The sequence below is a fragment of the Populus nigra genome, chromosome 11 (genome assembly GCF_951802175.1).
Source record: "Populus nigra chromosome 11, ddPopNigr1.1, whole genome shotgun sequence".
Taxonomy (NCBI): Eukaryota; Viridiplantae; Streptophyta; class Magnoliopsida; order Malpighiales; family Salicaceae; genus Populus; species Populus nigra.
In genome coordinates this window covers 7863400-7888178 of record NC_084862.1, presented here as the reverse complement: position 1 = coordinate 7888178, position 24779 = coordinate 7863400, and the positions used below count along the sequence as shown (strand labels likewise).

The window sequence follows — 24779 nt, the reverse complement described above, 5'->3', positions numbered from 1 at the left end:
TTCTAAATCTTCCAGGGACTAGTGAAATTGTTGACAACAATTCTTTGTTGACTTGTTGTTTTATACAAGTGGGTTAAATATAAATATTAATATATATTTTTAATTTTTTTTATTGTGTTCCTAATTTTTTAAGTTGTTCAGTACTTTATTTTTATTCACTAGTAAGTTTATCACTATCATTTTTCATATGAAATTCATAATAAAATACATATTAATTCATCAAAACTCATTTCAATTCGTATTCATATGCATATAATAGTATCTACACACATATTAATTTAACAAATCCATAAATTATCATAAACTCTTAACATTTTTAATACCTAATTATTAAGGAATAAAACTAAAATTAAACAATGGAATAAATAGAAAAAATAAAGAAAACTCACCTAAAACATAAAGCATAACGCATAAAAGGTTATTTTCTTAACTAATTAATAGTTTAGGGCTTGAATAAAAAATTTGTAGAGGAAAAAGAGGCAGGAACAATAATTCAAAAAAGAAGAAGAAGCTTGGATCAATTAGTGGTTAATAAATAAATTTAAACTTGTTAAGTTATTATATTAAAATTATAATATAAAAATATTTTGAAATAAAAAGATTAAGAGGGTAATACTCTTAGTTAACCCTTACATCTCAAGAACTTCATAGGAAGTTGTTTCCTAGTTACCAGGTCTTTCACAAGATAAACCTCAATCTCAATATGATTGATAGGACCTTCCAAGAAGAGATATACATAGAGATAAGCGGAGCTGCATGAGTTATTGATACATGTAGTTAAAGTTTTTTTTTTTTTTCCCTTTCTATTTACTCTTTTTGCTCCTATAATTTTTGTATTTAAATAACTTTGTTAGAATTTGCTTGAGAATCAATCAAGTGTCTATTAAGCGCATAGATAACTCTAAAAATGTGCCTTATCTTTAATTTCAATCCAAAAAAATACTAAGAAATTTTTTTTGAAATTTAATTCATTGTTTCAATTAATAATTTAAATAATATAATTAAAAAAATGTAAAAATAATAAATAAATAGACAAAAATAACAACAAAAAAATTCAAAAAACTCGATATGAGCCAATTCAGATTATAAAACAATACAATGTTAAAGGGAAAAACTAAAAAACAATAAGACAAATAACAAAAAAACCCAGTTAAATCAATTTAACTCGCAAACTTTGCAACAATGAACATTATGTTCGAAAACCAATTCCTAATAAATCAAATGAGAATATGATAATTCTAAAAAAAAAAGATGAAAAGAAAAAAGATAAAGCTCAATCTCTAGCAAATAAAATATTAAAAAAACAAAAATTAAGAAAAAATAATAATTTAAAAAAGGTAAAAAAACTCGATTCGAGTCCTTACAGGTCAAGATGCAAAATCTCTAACCTAGTCGTGATACCAAATGACATTTTCAAAAGCAAATTGAATAAAATTATAAAGCTCAATTATAGAACAACTTAATGTAAAAAGAAATTTAATTTAAAAAAGCAATGGAAAAAAATATGAGTCAACCCGGGTTAACCTGCAAACCCATGACCATGGAAATCATGAAATCTTTATACCAGATTAAACCAAGAAGCTTAATTTTCAGCTAATTTAATTTTAAAGTATAAAATCATGATAAAAATATCAATTTAAAAAACTTTCCAAAGAAAAAAAAAAGACAACAATAAAAAGTGTAAGAAAAATAAACAAAAGAAATAGAAAAGATTGAGAGAGTTTGAACTTGTTGGCTTGCTTACCGTTTACTTTTTATTCAACGTATTTATAGAGTATTTGTAACAAACTATAGAAAATCAATGAGTACAAATAAATGATTTACAGCTAACATTAATCTATTGTTAACAGAATGAGAAAAATCTGGAGGTGATTTGTTTGCTGGATAGTTGTTAACCTGATCTGATTTCTTCAACTTCTCCCTCGATTCTCTCAATAGATATTTGACTGAGTCATTGCATGCTCTAACACCCTCCTGCAAACTGATGGGGAGTTGACAAACCATGATTTTGGACCTAAAAAATTGAAATTGAGTTGTCGTTTGTCTCTTGGTAAATATGTCAACTAACTAGTCTTTCGTTGAGATATGCTTAACAAAAATATCTTTATTAACTACTTTTTCTCTAATGAAATGATAATCAATTTCCACGTGTTTAGTTCTAGCATGAAAAACAAGATTTGAGGCTAATGCCAATCCTTCTATGTTGTCACACCAAATAATTGGAGGCGAGTAAAGATACAGTTGGAACTCCTTCATTAGCATTCTTATCTAGTAAGCTTCAACTTTGGCTAAAGCCTTGTTTCAATATTCTACTTCTGTGCTTAAACGTGAGACAACTCCTCGTTTCTTGGCGCATCATGATATTAAATTTTTCTCGAGAAAAATACTGAATCCACTTATGCTTCTTCTATTATCTGGGTTATCAGCCCAATCTGAGTCACAAAAAACATGAATGTCAACCGTAAAGGGGGAATAAAAAAGTCTATAATCCACCATATATTTTAAATATCGAAGAACCTTTTTGACTGCCATCCAATAAGTATCTCGTGGATTATGCATAAATTGACATAACTGATTCACTGCATATGAAATATTAGGACATGAAATTGTGCAATATTGTAATGCGCCCACCACACGCTTGTATTCAGTAGGGTCTAGTAAAAGTATGCCATCATACAAAGATAACTTCTTTCCTAAAGTTGTTGGACATGCAAGTGGCTTTGCTCCTTGCATTTTGGTGCTGCAAGAAGATTTGAGATGTATTTTGCTTGCCGAAGATGAAGGCCTTCATTGTTATGTTGGGCTTCAACTCCAAGAAAATAACTTAATTGTCCAAGATCTCTAATATGGAATTGGTCTTTCAAACTGTCAATAAAAGATATGATGCAGAATGACCTGATCCAGTGACGATGATGTCATCTACATATACTAACACAAAAATTTTCAATGTGTTAGTGCAAAACATAAATAATGAATAATCAACTTTTGATTCTTCAAAGCCAAGTTCTAATAATTATTGAGATAACCTCTGAAACCAAGCTCTTGGAGCTTGTTTGAGACCATAGAGAGACTTATGAAGTCGACACACGAGATCAGGCTGACTCTCATAAATGAATCCTTGAGGTTATTCCATATACATCTTTTCACCAAGTATGCCATGTAAGAATACATTGGAGACATCTAATTGTTTTATAGGCCAATGAAATTGAACTGTAATAGATAAAATCAATCTAACTATAGTCGATTTAACTACCAGTGAAAAGGTATCAAAGTAATCAATTCCAGATTTTTGATCGAAGCCATTTGCCATAAGTCGTGCTTTGTAGCGTTCAATGCTACCATCTAGATGTCTTTTAATCTTGAATACCCATTTATTCCTCACTATATGTTTGTCGTGTGGTCTTGGACATAGAGACCACACCCTATTTCCCATCAAAGCATCAAATTCACATCCCATAGCTTGTCTCCATTTAAGTTGTGTTACTGCTTGTGTATAGCTAGTTGGTTCAGATTCTGTTAAGATACTAGTCAAACAATGAAAATGATGATGAGTGTAATAAAACATTTTGAATCCAGAAAAGTATTTTGGTTTTAAATTCCCTGTTTTGGACCGAGTGATGATATTTCTTTTTGGTTGCTCAAGGGGAGGTGCTTATGGATCAGGATTGGTAGGTTCTTGATGAAAAATTATATCTATATTAGACTTTGATGGGCTCACAGAAAAAGGTAGAGCTATAGAATCATTATTATGAAAGGATAAGGTGGTATATGAAAAAGATGAGGTATTGTTTTCACAAGCAAGATCAAGTGAATTTAAACTGGGAATTAAATTAAGTGGAATGGAATGTGAGATAGGAAATAAACTTGTCGACATCGTGAGTCCTGAGAAAGACCATGAATTGGACCCTTCAAGGCAAATAGTTAGGGCTGGCCAATTTTTGGTAAACAGGTTGGGTATTGGATTGAATAGTAGGTTGAGGAAGTTGGACATGGTCATAGGAGGTAGAGGCCATTTGTTTGAAAACAGAAGCGTGTATTAAGATCAAGCGTCTGCCTTTTTACCAGCTGATACCATGCAAGAAAAATAAATAGAAGAAATAGTAAAGACTGAGAGAGTTTGAACTTGATGACTTGCTTACCATTTGCTTTTTATTCAACGTATTTATAGAGTATTACATGTAAATAGAAAATCCATATATGGGCACATGTAATACCAATTGATCCACCAAAATTTGATAAGATAATGGATTATCAAGTCCTTCATAACTAACATGTTAGGATCTCTCCATTGCTTCCACTAACTATTTATTAAGTGCAATAATGACTAGTTTACTTGTGTTTTTTAGGCATAATTATTGGCATATAGAACAAATATTCCATGGTGCAAGCCACTCCGTTGATTACTTAGACAATCATCTTATCAATATGCTACTGGTTAAGAAGGCAAGTAGTAATCTTGTAAAAGCAAGCAAAATATAAGAATTTATGACCCTCAACCTTAAGAAAAGGTTGTATGCTCCAAAGCAACAACATAAAAGGAAACTGATAGGTCTATGAATAATGAGAAAGAGATATTACATAAATTAAAGTGCTTGAAATAAATAAATAAAAGTTATAAATAAAGCAAGGAAATAAATTATACTAAAACTAGTAGAAAAAAGATAATTACAATTGTATATATAGGGCTGATCATCAATCATAGTGACTGTATGGCCCATTCTATATTTGTATAGAATTTAAACCCTATATAAACATATATATCCTAATCTTATATAAATATTGGTACCAAGTAAGGAGAATTTATCGCATCCTAATATAAACTAAACTCCTTTTCTATTGACATCACGTGAATCCTAAACTAATCTTGTGACCTTTAATTAATTAGTATATTAAGAACTCGTATTATGAATAGAATTAAAATTAATGTTTTTGCACATGCGTTCAAACTCTTATGGTAGATCATTTCTCTTTGGTTGATCATATCTCCTAGGTAAATCAACTACTTCAAATCTATTAATCGATCAGGACTTTTCCTGTATGGTCAATTCCTTTATACTCAATTAATTTTAGCCTTTTCTCTTATTTGTTATAAACAATCACTATTCTTCTATGATTGATATGTGAATTTTATTTTGGTATGAACAATGCCCTTTATATTCCTTTATTTATCAAATTAATAAATATTTTATTGTAAAATTTATGCTTAAAAACAATTGATTAAATTGACCAAATATGACTTGGCAAATGACATTGTTTACCCAAAAACTATCAATCATATTTCAAAATATACCTAACATGTTAATCATTTCAATCAATCAATTCAATTTAAAAATAGCATGTGCCCTGCTCTGACTTGAGGCACAATGTTTATGCTTCTCAAATTACTCTTAATTCTTCATTTTCTATATAAAAATGCCTAATCCCTCTCTTTTATAATTTCAAAAATTTCAAAGATTCAACTAAGAATCTTAAATGCTCTTCTTCCTTTCTAATATTAAAATGGAAGCCTTAAGCTTAATTTTATATAAACCTATGATCATCTCTTTACAGTTTTAGTACCTTTATTAAATCTACCTCTCATTTTATCTTTTTTTTTCCCTTTGAAACTCTCTTCTTGTTTATGATAAAATATTATTTCTATTAATGCTTTTTATTATATACTATCAAAATCTAAAAGCAAATTTCTCTCTTCATAAAAATCTTAAAAAACTATCTTCTCTCCATCAAAAAAGAAAAAAGAAAGAAAAAACAAAATATCATCATTCATAAACCCATCTTTCTTGTCATCTATAAACAAAAATAAATCACCCAGAAAAAGTAAAGGTGTCATACAAGATAAGGTTAACTTTTTAATGTTAACTATCCACTTAATAGTGATTGATTTTCAGGTAAATACTAACAAATTTTATATTCCTTTGGTTCCTATATATATAGGAACCAAAGGAATATAAAATTTGAATTAAAAAAATATCAAGTAAATGCATTAATAACTTATGATCATGTAGGTTGTTGTCTACATATATCTTGATAATTAGGAAGAGTTTTGTTATTATCTTGGGATAGAAAAGAAAAATACAGTAGGAATATAAACTTGTTTGGTAAAAGAGATGAAGATAGTGGGGACATAAAATAAATATTTTTCTAGGATAGTTTTTGAGTGATTTTTTGTAGTTCCAAGATAGGAAGTACAAGGAACTATGTCTTATATCCCTACTATATTTATCTTTTTTTTTTTTTATCTTGAGTCAATATCCAAACGCTATCTAAGAAACAATTTACTAGAAAGTTGGGTTGCAAGGTTCAACTTAGATATTGTTTCACTATGCCATGATTACTAAAGATCATTGTGGCTTTTTAAGAGGCAAACATGGACTTTTGGAAGGACAACTGTTTACTTGGAAAGAATAACGTATCATCTTATATCTCTTATAGATACTCATTTATTTTGTATTTTAAACTCTTCAACAATCTTAGATGCATCATATTGAATATGCACAAATGACATACAATAATGGAATAGAAGCTAATAGATAGGTGGCACACGCTATGTCGTAGACCAACCCAAATTTTTCTCATTATAAAAAAAATGTTAAGGTGATGCAAACATTCCTAAAGAAACAAAAAAACCAAGACTATCATATTTGAATTAAAAAAAATGCAACGACAATAAAGAAATTGACAAAAAAATGGCAAAGAAAAAGGTAAAAAAAGATGACCCCAAACCCTAGTTATGATACTCAGGTAACCCCACCGAAAGCAAATTGAATAAACCAATAAAGCTCAATTATCTCACAACTCAATGTCAAGAGGTGAAACTAAAAAAAAATTAATTAAACAAAGCAATAAAAAAAAAATCTGAGTCAACATGAGTTAATTAGTTGACCTCGCAACTATGGTAATAGGATTAAGATAATCCCGTAGAAAGAAAAGCAAAAAAAAATCATAAGAACCTATTCCTAACAAGTCAATAAGAATAATACTAATTTCAATTTGGTTTCTTTTATTTTGATTTTTTTTATTCTGTCATTTTGTCAAAGTTTATGTGATCTTTAATTTTATCCTTCAAATCTAGTTTATGGTTGTTGTTATTTCAATAATAATACTTTATGTATGGGTGTTGCTGTGTTTTTTTTATCTCATTACTTATGGTAAAAGAAAAAAAAAGGAATAGCAATGTTAGGAGTGGCCCCATTCAACTCTATTTCTAGCACTTTGTGGGTCTACTGCTTTGCCAATTTAGTTGGTTCAATGATGATGTTTTAAATGCACCCAACTTGCCAGGTTAGTTGTTTTCTCGTGTACAAAGCTTTAGGAGAGTTGTGATTGAATTAGTGAATCTTGAAGTTTCATTTTACACTTGCTTTCATTTCCCTTGAGGAAAACACCACTCGAATTTTATGTTAATGCACAATGAAAAAAAGTATTGTCAACAGTTGAGGGCAAGGAACACAGCTAGAATATTGCATATGATGTTGTGGGAAGAATCTGGTTGTTTCCTTGATTAAAGGGTGTTGACTCACTTTATGATCCAAGCCCAATGATGGTATCCTGATGTTTTAAATATGAGTCTTGTTTCATTGATGATCTTATTGGCATGTTTCACAAATGTGTATCTCATTTATACACTAATTTCTTTATGTTACAATTTATTTTTTTTGTTTGGCACTTCTTGTCTCACTACCGGCATTGGACAAAGAAAAATATCTGGAAATTCTAGTCAACCAAACATGTATGTACCTCGTGAATGCACTGGAGAAAGAAAAACATTTGTCTCTCTCTCTCTCTCTCTCTTATTAGTAATGCATCACAACAAACAAAATTATTTGATCTCTAATTGTTTTGCTATATAAGATTAGAATTAAGGTTAGGGTTTTGATATTTTAAATTGTAAGAGATTCAATTTGTAGATAGATGGGTTTATAGGTGTTTATGCTGCCTCTCATTGTTAAGATTAACTTGTGAATCCAGACGGTATAATTTTAGTGAAAAGACCATATAATTTCAAGGAGTACATTTTAAATCTTGTTGCTGAAGATTTTCTTCTTCTAGACTTTAACTTGTTTTCTCATCAACTATTATATAATCATAGAAATATATATTTCTAACTCTCGTTCTATTTTCCTGCATTGCATTTTTATCTTTTCAAGGGACTCATTATTGTTTTTCTATTTTTTTTTTTTGCTTTTAACAGTCAGTAATGATGGTATTACTAGTTCATCTCTTTAAGTTTGAAAACATAAAATAGACTAAAAGTTTGATTGAATCAAGCAATGCACCAATTTGAGCTGAACTGAATTGTATTATTCTTGTTTATCTCTATGTGCCTAGTTAGGCAGACACATATTGAAAGTAACATCAAGATTAAAGCCTAGAATCATAATTTAGAAGTCTTTGACTCTTGGTAATTTGAGGGTGGTGAAATAGCACAGACGAGTTGGGTCCTACCGACCTTAGAAATCCAAGGTAAATATGTGTTGACCTAAGCTATGACGAGCTGAAACATACCGACTTTATAAATCCAGGGCAAATATATACTAACATGAGTATCGATAGGCTAGGGACCTACTGACCTGAGAAATCCAATGTAAAATACCTACCCACCCGAGCTTTCCCGAAATGAAATCTACTAACCCTAAAAATCAAAGGCAAAATATTTACCTACGCGAGTCCCGATAGACCAGGACTTACTAACCCTAGAAATCCAAGGTGACGTAAAATTAACAAAATAAGGTTTATAACAAAATACCTACCTACTCTTCTAGTCCTACGAACTCCACTAGTAGTTAGTCTTCTCCTAGGTGCCTCTCCTGATTATCATTAAGATTAAGAATAAACTAAAACTGCTCAGTTCAGTATTTCACAGTGTAAATTTACAGTGAAACGCTGAGTAGTCTTCATTTTCTTTTTTTTTTCTTTTTTTTTCTGTTTTTCATTTTTTTTTCATTTTTTTTCTGTTTTTTTTTTGTTTTTTATGCTTTTATAAGGGTTTTTTTTTGCTTTTTTTTTTGTGTGTTTTTATGAATTTTTTTTGTTTAATTTTTTTTGTTAATGTTAATTTTTTTATTTAGTTATTAGATTTTCATGACACGGATCCCGAGTTTGACGAGTTAACCTGTATTTTTTTTTTGCTTTTTTTAATTAATAACATATACTAAAACTGTTCAGTTTTTCACTGTGCTGTTGTCTTCTTTTTTTTTCTTTTTAATTAATTTTTTTATTTAGTTTGTTGATGTTAAATTTTTTTCTATTTAGTTATCAGACTTTCATGACACGGATCTCAGATTTGACGAGTTAACTTAGTTAATTTAGATTTTTTTTCTTTTTCTTTATTAGTTTTTTTTCTTCTTATAATTTTTTTTCTTTTATTATTTCTTTTTATTTAATATTTTTTTATTTAATTTAGTTCATCAATATTAAATTTTTTTCTATTTAGTTATCGAATGATGCCTTTAGTTTTTCTTTTTGCTTTTTTGCTGTTTTTATGCCTTCAACTGTGGACTACGCACTAGAGTACACAGTGAAATGACTGATGCCTTTTTGTTTGTTTTTTTCCTTTTTAATTAATTTTTTTTATAATTTAGTTTGTTAATGTTCAAACGGGTTAACCTGGTTTGACGAGTTAGCCCAGTTAATTTTGTGTTAACCTGTCAATTTTTTTTTTCTATTTAGTTATCAAACTTTCACGACATGAATCCAAGGTTTGAAGGGTTAACCCAGTTAATTCAGATTTTTTTCTTTTTCTTCATTAATTTTTTTCTTCCTTTTGGTTTTTTTTTGGTTTTTTTCTTTTTAATTATCACACTTTTATGACACGACCTTACATCCAGAAGTACATCCAAGACTATTGGGTCTGGTATTGTAGTCAGACCCACTTAAACTTGGGTCATGCAAGTTTAATGTTATTATTAATATTATAAATATTACTCTTGGATCAAGCGTTGCAGCCACACCCAAGACTCTTGGGTATAACTTTGTAAAAAGACCTAATATTTTTAGATCTTAATTTTTTTTAATATTTTTATGCAAAAATTATTGACCCGCGGCATCGCACGGATCATGCAACTAGTAAACATACTAATAAGTATCACATTATGTAAATTTTCACATTACTTTAATCTCACTTGTACAATTCAACATCATTATTTATTTTTTTTCCTTTCATTGACACATCATTATATCAATATGAATTTAACTACATGAATTTCTTAATTTGTAAATCCTCCATTAGAGATATTTACTTCTTATCAATTCCCTTTTGTTATCCTCTATTCATTTCACATTCAACTATTTATTTACTAACAACTAACTTATATATTCAACTACTAGTTCTTAAATTCCCTAAATTTTCGTGTATAATCCTTACACTACCGGCATTCAAATTTATTCTCCACATATACTTTTAATTTTATTAAATTAACTTTCCATGTTGTTTTATATTCATATTTGGGTTAAATCAAATCCAAATTTTATAAATTTTATGTCCATTTATAAATTCTAAGATAAAATTCCTATACGCCAATCTTTATAAAAAATTCTTAATACATAAACATACTTAACATTAATTTCAAAATGTTTATAACTAACTATTATCTCTCTATTATCACCATCCTAGTAACACACACACACACACACACACACACACACACACACACACAAATTATCACAATTATCCAATTTTTCTGCAAACAATACATGGCCAACCCTATATAAGGTTCAATTGTTTTCATAATATGATCTTCAATTGTTTATGAATTTTTATTAAATATATTAATCTAACTCAATTTATCAATTGTAAACCATTAATGTAGTTTTAATCCACAATATACTAACAAGAAAATCAATTAAAATTTGACAGTTAATTTAATCCAATTATAATCATCATCCACACATCTTCATATGCTAAATACATACAATAATTAAACATTCACTTTAGCTCCATAATTTCCTCACTTTTTATCTATTATGGTCGGCTATAATTTAACCAAAATACCAAAATCTTGTTCTTCAGTTACTCATTATTTGAGTCATTCCTATTCTAATCTTCTCCAACTACATCATTCCATTATAATTTTATAATTCCCTCAATTTTCATCCAAGAATCCTAATTGAAATTTGAGAATTTTACATAAAAATTCATTTCTCTCTACTTTAACTTGCACAATTGAGTTTAAAACTCCTTACCGTACAATCAAATGAAATTTCCAAGAGATGATACTGGCCATGGATGTTGCTTGGTTAATATGATCACCATTTCTTGCATGTGTTGTCTTTATCTTTGGAATTGAAATATGACAGTGCCTTTAATTGCCACAACAGAAGCTCCCAAGTCCACGCTTTTAACAAGATCCATCTTTTATAATGACCTCATAAACATAAGCTCCCAAGTCCAAGAGTAGTTGTTGCACTCTTTCAACATGTCAATTTAGTGTTGCCATATGCAAAGTGGTTATGCGTCCATCAACAAAATCCCAAGAAAAGAAATGAAAATGACCACCTCTGTAAACATCATCATCTTGAAATTTTTTATTTTTTCTCTTGGTGATGTTGAACCACTTTCTGATGACTATTTTCTTGCACTAGGAGAGCTCCACCCAACAAACACAAAAAACCAATTAACCAATGACACCCAAAAAATCATCATAATTGCTCAATAAAAAAAAAAAACAGGTGAAAAAACATAGATACTTCGTGCATATGAAAATGAATAGAGAAACCTAGCTTTTTTGGGAGTTCCCACATGTCATTTTTCACTATTAATTCACCTAGCTATTATTCTTTTACTTTCTGCCCCTCCCCGGTTCCCAGGCTTTACGTAGTGTCACTAAAAACAGGTCACTCACTCAAAGAAATAAAACTCCAAAATTGGAATTCTCCTTCCATGATTTATGAGCTTTCAACATATCTCATTAATTTAGGTTTAGATAATCAAGAGAAGAGAAGATTAGTGTTTAAAGATAGAAACTTCATCTAATTGATTTTTATGATATCTATTATAAGAAAAGCTAAATGGTGTGGCGTTTTTATTGCAATTTAATTACTGTTTATCCTTTCGCATTTCACTATGGATTACCGTAGTGAAATCTTTTAAAATTTTCAATTTGATCCCAAAGCTTCTCTTTTGCACAATTGAGTCATTTTGAGCCAAAATTAGAACTCTATAGCATGTTTTTTAGGGGTGGGGGTTGGAATTGAAAGCTAGGAAACTAAAGTGACAAAAGCGGGTAAAATTAATAGCAGGTATGCAATTTGTTTGAGAATTTCATTGTCGTCCACCATTTTTTTAAGCATTTAGGTATCCGGTTCCTATAATTTTTAAAAAATATATTTTGACACCAAACTTCATTTTCTCTTTTCTTAGTCCTTTTATTATAGAGGAGACAAAGGGGATCGTCAAATCTCGATTTAGAGAGAGAAAGTTATTGTTGGGGAAGCTTTAGGCCACCAAAACATTCAGTGTTTGTGTTAAAAGGTTCCTATAATTTTTTAAAAATATATTTTTAAAGCATCGGGGCAGATGAGATGTCATCTGCACCTTTAACTTAAAAAAAAACATTACAGGCCCATGTGCGCAGGCCTGAACTAGTACGCCTGCATGCGACCGTATTGAGTTGATGTTTGATTTTGTGATTGTCTATTTTTGTTATCATATAATTAAATAAAAAATAATTTTGAAAAAAAAAACAAATTATAATCCCATTGGAGCCCATACCCCGGTTCGCAGGTTTGATGTGCTAGTCCTAGTTACTTGATTTATAGGTTTGACGAGTTCACCCAGTAGACCAACAGGCTTTGTTTTTTTGTTTTTGGTTCTTTAATTATTTTTAATTTGTTTCTCAATTTTACCCTTTAATATTAGATTGGTTTGAAAATAAACCACATGATTTATTTTTGTTTGCTTTTTATAATGATTATTTATATAAGCTAGTGCTCAATTTTATGACTATATTTTTATCATACAATTAATAAAAATTTATATAAAAACTTATTAAACTCAATGGAATCCATGACATGGGTCATTAGGCTCAGATTCAATATGTTCTTGTCTCAATAATTTTTTTAAAATAATTATGATATTGAAGTTATTTTACAAGCTAAATCATGTTTTTACTAGTAATTAAGTTTATATTTGAACTCATGAAATCAATTATTTTTGTTCGGGACCAACTTCAGTGTAATTTAGTTTACAACTATATTTAAAGAAATAGGTTATAAGATTTGAAAATTAATATTTCAAATCATATTTAATTATACAACTAAAAATTTATTAGCACTTTTAATATTTTAAAAAATTAACAGAACCCGAAACGGCAAATAAAATAGTACATACACAAGGTTAATTTAGAGTGTAATTTTTGGAGCTAATAATTATAATTCCAACCAAATTACAGAATCCTTAATTTACAATCCCGTAATTGACAAAACAATATCAAGGGCTGTCATAATAGAAAACCAACCTTAATTTTTTTGAAAAAATTTCCTGAGCTCTACCTTCTCCGTTGAATTCAACCATCAACAACGGTCTCCTCTCTCTCTCTCTAAAAAAATAAATGAAAATACCACTTTCTCTCTGGAAATAGTCTTTCTCTTTTACTCTTCAAAACGCTCTCTCCTACTCTCTCATTATTATAGGATTTACCATTGTTTGATTCAGTGATCGACTAAAATTAGAGAGAGAGGTGAAACTGCAAGGTGAAATGTTTGAAACCGCAATGCTGGAGTTTTTAGTGCCGGGAGATCTAGGTGACAGTGGCGGCTTTGATATTTTTGATCGCGACGTACTGGTCTTTCTTGTGGAGGTGGCAGAGATGGTGGTGGTGATTTAGGAGAATTCTTGACATGGCATTGATGATAAAGACAAGGATAGCTTACGGGTTATATTTATGTTAATCTTGATTATTATATTTTTTAAACTTTGATTTGTTCATTCGATGAGATTTTTTTTAATGTGCTGAGATAGATTTTTGTGGTTTTTAGTTTGTTTTCATGAATTTAATTTCGTGTGAATCTTGATATTTTGATATCTTAACGTTAATTTTTTTTCATATGTTTTTTGGGTTTTAAATGTATGATTTTATTCTTTCTTTATTTTTATTTGATTTTTTATTAATTTAGATAATTAGTGTTACCGTTGTAGATTGTCTGCATGCCTGAAGATTTTTTTCATGAATTTTGTGCGGGCAACGGAATCCTTTGAAAAAGTCCAATCTTTTTTCAAAAGAATAAAACAAAATAAAACTCTGATGTGCAATTGGTAGGAAAGAGGAGAAAAAAGAAGAAGAAAAAGAAGAGAAGGTTTGGAAGTGAATGAAAAGGAAGAAGAAAATGTCAGTACTGAACATGGTAATGGATAGGTGGAGGCCTCAATTAGATGCGATCCTCTCCACCTTCGTGTCCATCTACCCTCACGAAACCTCACCTCTCCTTAACTCCTCTTCCTGCTTTTTCTTCGTAATGATAATAATTAAATCTTGTTCTTCTTTTGTTTTGTTCTTTAAATCAATATCAAGAATTCATAAATTAATTTTAGTGTTTCTCGTTGCAGATTTTGAGTGCATCTTTTGTAGTGTTACCATTGCGGGATGAAGGTGCAATCTCTCTAGGTTTATCGAAGCTTCCAGCTCTCTTTATCGGATCCTTATTCCTCACCTTGATTGCTGCTCCTTTATCAACTCTCCTTTTCTCTTTCCCTAATTTCTCTAAATCCAAGGTTGGTTACCATTTCCCTTTTTTCTTTCATTATTATTGTGATTGTAATAATAAAATCACTGAAATGGGTTTTGATTTTCAATCATTAATTCTTGAGATTTCATGCCCCCCACCACCACCAGGCTTTGTTTTTGATACACAGGTTTTTTAGCGTTTCTCTTGTTCTCTTGTTCTTTCCATGGCATTTCTCTTCCTCTGCTTCTGCTGAGTTTTCGCTCTTCAAGTCAAAGGTATTTTTTATTATTATTTTTAATTACCAACAGTTTTTTTGTCTTAATTTCTGAGTAAATTGTCTCTTTTTTTTTAATGATTAGGGTACTGTTGCTATATCAACTGAATTGAAAGAGGGTTTGAAGGTTGATGTTGACAGAACCAGCAGTACATATTCTTGAAGTTGGGATGATCATGGATGGTTTTATATTTCTGTCAGAATTGGATTGTTTCTCTGGGTATGATGAGTTTGAAAGCTTCTATTGGTTTTAGTTATTTCCTAAATTAAATGTCGACTGATTGCCTTGTGATTTGACTTTTTGAGTTTCTTCTATGGTTGGAATTTTTTTCTTTTTTTTGAAGGTTGCGCTGCTTAATCTTATTACCATATCGTCGACTTGGGCTAGGGTTATTGATGTGATGGATAGTGAGGTTAGATGCTGCAACGTGGAGACCTTAAAATCATCATGGTTTTATATTCTGCATTTGACATTTCGGTTGTATTCAGTCAGGTTCAAGATTGTTTGGGTTCATTGGTGCTGGTGCTACACTTGGTCAGCTATTTGGATCGTTGTTTGCTACATCAATGGCTTGGTTGGGTCCTTGTATGTATGCTTCGGAAAATGAGATTGTTTAGTGTCTGAGTTTCTGTTTGTTTGAATTTGGTTTTAAATGATTGGTTGGTTCAATGCAATTGCAGTTTTACTTCTATTTGCTGCTTTGTTGATGGAACTAGCTGCACAGTCATCAAAAGGGATCGACAAGGATGTATCCCATCTTCCTCATGAATTATCTCCCATAAGGTCAGCCATTAGTAGTGATGACTTGTTACTGTCTGTTTAGTAGTGATGACTTGTTACTGTCTCTTAGTCCATGGATAATCAATGTCCTAGTTTTGTACGAACTGTTCTTTCGGAGTGAATGCAAATTCTTGTTGTTTGTATCTGATACATTTCTTTTACCCTTTTCTTTCTCTATGGAGCTTTCACTTCTAGTCAATACATTTGAACAGTCTGGATGATCCACTAGTACTTTTTTAGCTTCTTAGACTACATGCTACTCACCTGTCAAGAAAAAAAAATGTATTCATGTAGGTCATATTATTTTGCATCTCTGGAAGAGTGAAAGAGCTTTTCAGGTGCTTTCATGTAGCTTATTGGGATGCTTTTGCTTTTTAGAAAAGTTGATGCTGATCAGCATAGTGAGGCTGATGGACGATCATCACCAGCTTTCAAAGTCTCTTCTCCAAAGTCTCCTTCATCCAGGATGAGGCCTCAGCTTTGGGTCATCTTAGATGGGTTTCGGCTTGTATTATCTTCAACTTATTTGTTGAATGTGTCTCTATTCCTGTGGCTGAGTGCAGTTATTTCTTCATTCTTCTATTTTCAGGTAAAATGGAACTCTGCTCCTGTTCATGTACTCTGAATTTCTAAATCACCCTTTCCAAACCAGATTTTATGATTTGACTGAACAGGAAGTAAACTAATTTAGAGAACTATCTATAATTTATCTTGCTTTTTGTTGATTTTGTTATTATTAACCATGAGAAAAGCAAGAGGGAAGAGGAAGAGTGGATTGAAAGTAAGAAAGGGATCAGACCGTGTTTTTTATACATGCACTCTGTTTCTCAGTTGGTCAGAGATAACGCTTATCCTTATCGTATAACTCAGTGGATCTCACATTATCAATTTTTTTCGGCTTTTTATTTATTTATTTTGTAATCCTTATGGCTTAAAACTTAGCAACATAACTAAGTGTCGCTCTCTTCCACTCTTAACCCTTCCGATCTTGGGTATGACTGGGATTTTAATCTCAGGTTTACTGTATGACGGTTCATGCCAAGTGACTACCACTATGATAGCCGGAATATCTGCCAATTTTGCTGTCATATGCTGGCTAATTTTATTTTTTGATATCTGAAACTTATTTCTTAAACATTTATATACCCGCATAGAATATGTACAAGTAACATGAACCAGAATAAGTAATTATTGGAGCTGGGATTCCACTACAAGTAAATTCAAATTTAGGGAGCTTAAACTTTGTAGGCTTGACTATTGATATAAAATGATTTGATTTGTTGCCATTGCTCTAGATATGATTTATCCTCATCTATATATGAATTATGCGTATTTCCTCTCACTAATGAATCCTTGTTTTCTTTTGTAGAAAGTAACAGTAATTGCCATGACTGTTTCAAGCTCTCTTGGAAGAAGAAAATTGTTTGCCCAGATAAATAGCTTCATTGCTGTTTTTATCCTTGCTGGACAACTTACTTTAACAGTAAGCTAATAACCAAATATATTTCTTCAATGTTTTGATGTTCTGACTGGTTGTAAAACCAAGAAAATAGATAATACTTACTGGAGTTCCATTATTAAGGAAATCAGTTGCAGAATTATGATCAAATTTAACAGGCATCTTGCTCTCATTAGTTGTTACTGAGTTTCCCCCGAAGCAATTTTAATCTTTGTATTCCCAAGCCTCAGAGAGGGTAATTTCTGAAAATAAAATAAATTAAAATAATCTCATGGTTTGTTTGGATGTGGTGGATATAAAGAACATGCATGGTACCTTTATGCAATTGAATCTGAAATTTGTCCCCGTAAAAAATGTAAAGAAGGAAGCTTCGTAGAAGAGATCCGGTACCAAAATGTTTTTAGAAATGATATTCTTTTACACTAATTCAATCTTGAATCCTTAACAAATTGCATGATCTGTAGCAGAGAAATTCATTATGTCAGGTTCTGGTGGTTATTACTGTCTGCTCATTGGGATCTGCAATTACTTTCCTTAATTGTGCTTGATAAATTTCTTCAGTAATATTTTCTGTGTTTGTGCATCTCTGGGGACAAAACTGCAGTGTTCATTGCATTTCTCATTATTAGAGTTCTCGTTTATAATTTGTTGTGCTTTCGCTTATCAAATCAAACACAGGGACGCATCCTTACTTTAAAGTTGGGGTTACTGCAGCAATATGCTCTGCTGCGGTTGTTGCCTTCTCAAATTTGGTTGCTATTGCTGGTTGGCCAACTTGGGTAGCAGTTGCCATCTGTGAGACTGTACGGAAGGTTTGTCACCATTGGTCCCTTGCCTGCAGTGAAACAGCATTGTGGGTTGTATTTCTTTCTTTCTTCCTTTCCCAGTTATTCTATTTGAATATAATAATGCTTATGTATCCAATTATCTAGAGTATTATTTGGGTGAATGCACTTTCCTCTTAAATTGTTGAGAACACTTGGAAGTATGTCCCATTCATTTTGAGGCCTCACGGTTTGGTTTTACCCTTACTTGCAGGTGGTTACTTATGTAGTGACCAGGCCTGGAAGAGAACTTCTGTTTACTGTGGTCACTCAAGAAGAGAAATACAAAGCTAAGGTTAGTAGATGTTTCTGCACAAGTTTATTTGATTGATTATGGATCTGTGATGCAGGAAAAGAGTCCTGTTCTCTCTTACACTGAAGTATTACTTGTACCTTTGACAACTCCTGATTTTAGCATGCCGTAAAATGTCATCACAATCACGTGCACTGTATTTGCTCTGTATTCTGGGTCACTTATCAATGTACTTGGATGAAGGGTTGGAGAGGAGGAAAGATTCCTTGAAAGCAAAGGTAACTTTTGTCTCTTGGATTGTGTTTGTTGTGACTAGAATATGGTCTATGAATGGCCCTCTCTCACGGATTAATTCATTATTTACAATCTAAATATGGGTGATGGTGAATCAACAAGACTCTTAAGTTGCTGGATTGGATGCTAGTTATATGATGATATCCACAAATTAAAATCTGTGCGTGGTATCCAAGACATTTGTTCTGGGCTGATCATTTTCAATCCTAGTAAATGACAGTGTCCTTCTCTCAAACAGTTTTCAATTGTTTTGGCTTGGCTCCTGATCTTTATTTTTTTTCGTTCCCCCTATGTGCAGCTTCTGCAAAAACTGGTCGCCTTTATGAAATGGTGTCTAGAATGTCTGCCAAGACTAGAGGAAGATCAAAGGAACCTCCCAAATCACCTTCAGATCCATCACCATTGATGAATTCTAAATTAATACTTAAAGTCTTGTTCGTGGGTGCACTTGCAGTTGCATGGCGATATTATTTTGAATGACAACACCAGAAGGTAAGTAGAATGATCTTTTCTAGCATTAAACCACGTGCTGTCCTCCTCTATAATTTGGAAATCTGTTTTTATACAGTTTTGGTGAGCAGATCATCCCCATAAGCATCATCACCAATCCATCCTTGATTGATTCTTTCATCCATTTCAGATGTACCTTTTTCCAAGTGAAAAAATTTAAAAACTAAGATCATTAAGTTGCAGAGTGTACGTATCTGGAAGGAAACAGTCTATGAAATGCCAAAAGCTTTAGCACATAGACCTCAATGTTAATCTCAAATTAAATCAGGAACTCAATCAAGCATAATAACAAGCAAGTGAAATGGCGAATGCATAATAATTTGAAGATTAGTCCAACCTATTGAATTTCATCCATCCTTATCATGATGTTTGATTGAGCATCTATATGATCTTTAGTGTTAGATAATCATATCACTGAGTTTCTTGTAAACTTTAATCTAGGTTTGTTTGATTTGAAGTGTGTTTTGTAATGCAAGGTGTTTTTTTTTAATTTAAAATCTATAAAAAATAATATTCTTTTTTTAAAATTTTTTTTTTGACATTAATGAATCAAGATACCTAAAAAATCACCTCAATTTAATATTTTTTAAAATAAAAAAACAATTTAAAAAGCAATTCTAACAACTCCAAGAGAGAACTTTTATTGATTTAAAGAAACGGTACATCAACAGTTTTTCTAAAAACACTACCTAAAAGCAAAACCATTCAAGTTGATTCTATCTCCTTCAATCTTGGAAAGAAATGCAGATTGTCGTGCAATTTTTTTTTAATGTTATGTATTTTTCCTTTGTTTTTCAAATTATGAAAAGAAATAAATGAAATAAAATTATTTAAAGCATGTTTCATTTTTTTTTCTTGTGTTAACTGCAGCTTCCTCTTTCTTTATTCAAGACTGCTCAAGGCCACCCAATGGTAAGAAAAAGATGTCTGTTTTTCTTGTCGTGTCATTTGACCATATGAATCCAGAATTTTCTGCAAATTTGTAGACTTTGTTTTACGCTCTTTTCTGTTTTTTTTATGCAGCTTGTAATGGTGGTTGTATGTTGTAACAGTTGGTGGAATTGAAAAACGGAGAGACTTACGATGAGCATTTGGTCAATTGTGATGCTTGGATGAACATCCATCTCCGTTTAGCTTTAATTTTCTTTAACCCTAATATCCTTGATCTGTTTTAGATTCCAAAATTTCCCATCCCTTTCCATGCGTTGATTTTATGTTCTTGACCCTGACTTTTCTTGCAAGTTGCTTGATTTTTCTTTTTGGTTCTAAAAAACATGGTAACCATCTCAACTGTCTTTGATTTGAAAACTTTCTATCTTTCTCCTGTTTTCTTTGACACACTTAATTTTTTTTTTTGTGTTAGTTGCAGCTTCCTCTTTCTTTACTCAAGACTGCTCAAGGCCACCCAATGGTAAGAAAGAGATGTCTGTTTTTCTTGTCGTGTCATTTGACCATATGAATCCAGAATTTTCTGAAAATTTGTAGACTATGTTTTACAAACTTTTCTATTTTTTTTATGCAGCTTGTAATTCATGGCCATTCTTCCAGGTGTTTCTAGAGTGGCTTGTTTACAAGATAAGATGGATAGACTTATTGGCTGAAGTCACAACACAAGAACTTTGAACTGTGAATTTGCTTTATTGTTTCTTCACGTGATAAATGACTAGTCTGAGCTTCAGTTTTTTGTTCTTGGCTTTTAATGTATTGTTAAACTATTGTCTTGTAATTAATGTTTGAAATCTATTTATCTGATTTGCCAGCCGATATCTTTATTGAAATCCTAGACGATGATGTTTTGGTCTTGCCCCCACATGTACTCGGTACTTACTGAGATAGGTGATGTTTCTATGCTTCCACTTAAGCATTCATCTTTTGAGAAGTGACATGCTCTCTTTTATTGGAACATATAGGTATAACTGGAGTGTGAAAGAGTTGCATAAAATGCCTCATTGGTGCAATGAGCAACTTCAGCAGTTCAGCCATATGAACAAGAAGGCACTAGATCAACATGAGGTAAGTGATGAGGCACTCCAGAAAATACAAGCTGAACTTGAGGCAAGTGACGAGGTACTATGGTATTGGATTTTAATGCTTAAATATCTTCTGTTTTACTTATTGTTTTTAATGTGGGATTATAATTTACTTATCTTTACTTCAACGACAAACATAAGCAGTAAAAAAGCAGACTGAGCTTGAGCTTGATGTGAAAGACCTGCTAGAGAGAATTTTAGGACATATCCAAGCCAAGGTATCAAACTCTAGCAAAGAGAAAAATGCTATTATTTTTTGGGGATAAAGAATGTTGAATGCTTTTATTTAACATGTGCCTTGCTTTCAGGATGATGCTATGATTTAACGTGTGCAATGCTAAAATGTAAGGTAACTCCTCAACTAAAATTTTTCACATTGTTATCTAAGCTATAATTTCAGCTGATAGGGCCTCACATTAGGTTTTTATCCTCTACTTTCAATAAACTAATGCATACAAATAACATGGTAGATAATAATAAAACACAGTCTAGTAGATGAAGAATTTGCAAATAAGTCATTATAAAATTATTATTTAAGAATTATTTAAGAATTGTGCTCTAGCCTTTTCAATTGTTAAGACATCTTAATAGAAAGCTTCTCCATATGGTTTCACATTTGACTTAAACACTATTGATTTTTCTTTTCCTATTTTTACTAGGTTCTTTGTCTGCTTGGCTTCTTGGATTAGTTCAGGTATTCCTCACTTGGCTTCTTGCATCATTCTTATAACAACCCGTGACATCACATAGGTAATGTACGTATAATGTTAAATATTTTCTCTCTTAGAGTTGTGTTCCCAATTTGCCAGACGGTCGGGCATAATCACTAGCAGTTTCTTGACCTTCTGCCATGGTCACTTTATCGTTTGAATGATGCACTTTATATCAATATGTATTTTGAGCAACTTATTTCATGTGGTGGTTGGGTATAATAACATATCAAGTCTAATAATTAGGCACCTTAATGCTTTGAAATGAGGGCAAGCCACTTTTTTCCCCTAGGATTTGTGCAGGTTAGTTCTCCATCGAGCTTGTTCTAACTGAAATAGTATTGATACAACAAAAACTTTGATTTGAGTTTTGAGTTTTGGTCTACACACGATTGAAAACTCAGTAATTACCTGTGCTATATATCTCTACGTGTTTTGTTAATTGATTGTTGATGTTTTCATTAGCTTGTTCTGCAAATTTGGGTTGAAAGTTTTTGGTGCGACTCTTTATTGATTGCTTTTGGAATCCATGGATGGATAGTTGTGAGAAAAAGTTTCAATTTGATAATTGTGGTCGATTAGTCCCACGTGTAAAAGCAAGCAAGGCTATAAAGTACCTACATATAGCCTTTTTCCTTGATGTGATAGTTGTAAGTAACTTAAATTATTTGATCGACATGTTCTTGGATACTCGTGGAGCATTGTTTATGCCTGAGGGCTTGTCTGTAAATGTATATGCTTTTTAAAAATTTACATGAGCTAAATTGTTAGTGATGTTGATATGAGTCGTGCAATAGGCTGCATGCTTATATCGTTGATTATTCTTCTAAGTATTTACCTAAACAGTGATATGTGGAGATTTGGATGTGTCCATAAATTGATGGTGTGGTCTGCAAAATTATGGATAGTTACGATAAAAGTCTTATATGTTATTTTACATGATGATCCTTATATATGTTTATGATGCCTTAACTATATACTTGTTTATAATTAGCTTACCATACTGGCTATATATACTCTCGTAATCGTGTACTAGAGTTATCTTAAGAAGCTATATATATACTCTCGTAAATAGAAAAGGAGATTTAGCTTACCATGTATAGCTTCTTAAGATAACTCTAGTACACGATGGAAAACTCAGTAATTACCTGTGCAATATATCTCTACGTGTTTTGTTAATTGATTGTTGATGTTTTCATTAGCTTGTTCTGCAAATTTGGGTTGAAAGTTTTTGGTGCGACTCTTTATTGATTGCTTTTAGAATCCATGGATGGATAGTTGTGAGAAAAAGTTTCAATTTGATAATTGTGGTCGATTAGTCCCACATGTAAAAGCAAGCAAGGCTATAAAGTACCTACATATAGCCTTTTTCCTTGATGTGATAGTTGTAAGTAACTTAAATTATTTGATCGACATGTTCTTGGATACTCGTGGAGCATTGTTTATGCCTGAGGGCTTGTCTGTAAATGTATATGCTTTTTAAAAATTTACATGAGCTAAATTGTTAGTGATGTTGATATGAGTCGTGCAATAGGCTGCATGCTTATATCGTTGATTATTCTTCTAAGTATTTACCTAAACAGTGATATGTGGAGATTTGGATGTGTCCATAAATTGATGGTGTGGTCTGCAAAATTATGGATAGTTACGATAAAAATCTTATATGTTATTTTACATGATGATCCATATACATGTTTATGATGCCTTAACTATTTACATGTTTATAATTAGCTTACCATACTGGTTATATATATTCTCGTAAATAGAAAAGGAGATTTAGCTTACCATGTATAGCTTCCTAAGATCACTCTAGTACACGATTGAAAACTCAGTAATTACCTTTGCTATATATCTCTACGTGTTTTGTTAATTGATTGTTGATGTTTTCATTAGCTTGTTCTGCAAATTTGGGTTGAAAGTTTTTGGTGTGACTCTTTATTGATTGCTTTTGGAATCCATGGATGGATAGTTGTGAGAAAAAGTTTCAATTTGATAATTGTGGTCGATTAGTCCCACATGTAAAAGCAAGCAAGGCTATAAAGTACCTACATATAGCCTTTTTTCTTGATGTGATAGTTGTAAGTAACTTAAATTATTTGATCGACATGTTCTTGGATACTCGTGGAGCATTGTTTATGCCTGAGGGCTTGTCTCTAATTGTATATGCTTTTTAAAAATTTACATGAGCTAAATTGTTAGTGATGTTGATATGAGTCGTGCAATAGGCTGCATGCTTATATCGTTGATTATTCTTCTAAGTATTTACCTAAACAGTGATATGTGGAGATTTGGATGTGTCCATAAATTGATGGTGTCGTCTGCAAAATTATGGATAGTTACGATAAAAGTCTTATATGTTATTTTACATGATGATCCTTATACATGTTTATGATGCCTTAACTATATACATGTTTATAATTAGCTTACCATGCTAGCTATATATACTCTCGTAAATAGAAAAGGAGATTTAGCTTACCATGTATAGCTTCCTAAGATCACTCTAGTACACGATTGAAAACTCAGTAATTACCTGTGCAATATATCTCTACGTGTTTTGTTAATTGATTGTTGATGTTTTCACTAGCTTGTTCTGCAAATTTGGCTTGAAAGTTTTTGGTGCGCCTCTTTATTGATTGCTTTTGGAATCCATGGATGGATAGTTGTGAGAAAAAGTTTCAATTTGATAATTGTGGTCGATTAGTCCCACATGTAAAAGCAAGCAAGGCTATAAAGTACCTACATATAGCCTTTTTCCTTGATGTGATAGTTGTAAGTAACTTAAATTATTTGATAGACATGTTCTTGAATACTCGTGGAGTATTGTTTATGCCTGAGGGCTTGTCTGTAAATGTAGATGCTTTTTAAAAATTTACATGAGCTAAATTGTTAGTGATGTTGATATGACTGCTGTAATGGGCTGCATGCTTATATCGTTGATTATTCTTCTTATTCTTCTAAGTATTTACCTAAACCATGATATGTG

The 24779-nt window shown here is 31.5% G+C and overlaps 1 long non-coding RNA gene and 1 pseudogene across 2 annotated transcripts; both read left to right on the top strand.

Moving 5' to 3' along the window:
• Positions 1 to 15279: 15279 nt before the first annotated feature.
• On the top strand, positions 15280 to 18530 carry LOC133668049 (uncharacterized; annotated as a pseudogene).
• Positions 18531 to 20552: 2022 nt separating this feature from the next.
• LOC133706308 (uncharacterized) lies at positions 20553 to 22051 on the top strand. 2 transcript variants are annotated; one of them, XR_009844488.1, is made up of 4 exons: positions 20559 to 20876; positions 20967 to 21123; positions 21231 to 21304; positions 21395 to 22051. It is a non-coding gene; the product is annotated as an uncharacterized LOC133706308 (long non-coding RNA). The 2 variants fall into 2 exon arrangements; XR_009844487.1 differs by having other exon boundaries at positions 20553 to 21123.
• Positions 22052 to 24779: the final 2728 nt, after the last annotated feature.